This window comes from Nicotiana attenuata, unplaced genomic scaffold (assembly GCF_001879085.1).
Source record: "Nicotiana attenuata strain UT unplaced genomic scaffold, NIATTr2, whole genome shotgun sequence".
Taxonomy (NCBI): domain Eukaryota; kingdom Viridiplantae; phylum Streptophyta; class Magnoliopsida; order Solanales; family Solanaceae; genus Nicotiana; species Nicotiana attenuata.
Genome location: NW_017670340.1, coordinates 265,585 through 266,974, shown reverse-complemented (window position 1 = coordinate 266,974; position 1,390 = coordinate 265,585).

Here is a 1,390-nt window from a genome sequence, read left to right as displayed (position 1 = left end):
TAGAATGGTAAAATCGCCAAAAAATGAGTTCATGTATGTGTATATATCTTTATATGCCTTTATTAAGGGGTTCGATCATTGTAGACCCATTGTGGTTGTGGATGGCAGTCACCTAAAATCGGCATACACCGGGACATTCGTCTCGGCCAGCACGTTGGATGGTGCAGGTGAGTATGGGGATTACAATGAAATTTGTTAGTTCTACTGCCTATTCAATTTTGAAATACATATTTTTAATATGTATGCAATTGTGTTTACAGGTCATATACTGCCACTGGAATATGGTGTTACTGATTCAGAGAACGATGCTGCTTGGTCGCTGTTCTTTGAGCAATTCAAGGAAGCATATGATGAGAGTGAAAACATGTGGATCGTTTCAGATAGGAATGAGAGCATCATCAAATCTGTATCGAGAGTGTATCCAACAGTACCACATTTTGCTTGTATATGACATCTATGGAACAACGTATATAAGAAATTCAAAAAGAGCCATTCAAAGTTGAGCGAGATATACTTCTCGATGGCAAAAGCATGCACACAAGCTAAATTTGATAGTCTAATGGATAAGGTGCAGAAGGTAGATATTAGGGTGGAAGAATACTCGAAATTAGCCGGATACGAAAAGTGGGCTAGGTTGTATGCACCCGCTAACAGGGGATGGACCAATACGTCAAATATAGTTGAGTCAATCAATGCCGCACTTGTGTCAGCAAGAGAATTGCCAATATACGACTTCCTCGAAGAAGTAGAAAATGTTTGGACGTTGGAATTGCAGCAATCGGAAAGAAGCTTCACACACGTACACAACGCTGGGAAAAAAATACCAGGAAATGCTTTCTTCGAATGAGGCAATGTCTACACGTATGACTGTAAGTATTTTTTTAAGTCATTGTATCATGTATTTAGCCCTGGTACAGATGTATTTATTTCTTGTTCTAATGATTCATTCAGATACAGAATGCTCTGTGACGACACGACCCGTCGTCTCATGTATTACAGCCCCGTTTCCCCCATTTACTGCTTCTTCATGTTTCATTATCAGCAACGAGTGAGTTATAGTTGAATTGAATTGGTTTGGATAGGAAATGAGACACTTAGTCTCTTTAAGGAAGGCTTAAGTTGGAAAGGTCAACCGGACGTTGACTTATGAGTTAGAAGGCTCGGATGTGATTTCCGGTGATTCGGTTAGCTTCGGGGGATGTTTTGTGACTTGGGAGTGCGATCAGAATTGATTTTGGAGGCCCGATGTAGAATTAGGCTTGAATTGGCGAGGTTAGTATTTTGGCGAATTCCGGTGGATGGGTGAGAATTTGATCCGAAGGTCGGAATGGAATTCCGAGAGTTGCTGTAGCTTCGTTAGGTGATTTTGGATATGTGTGCAAAATTTTAG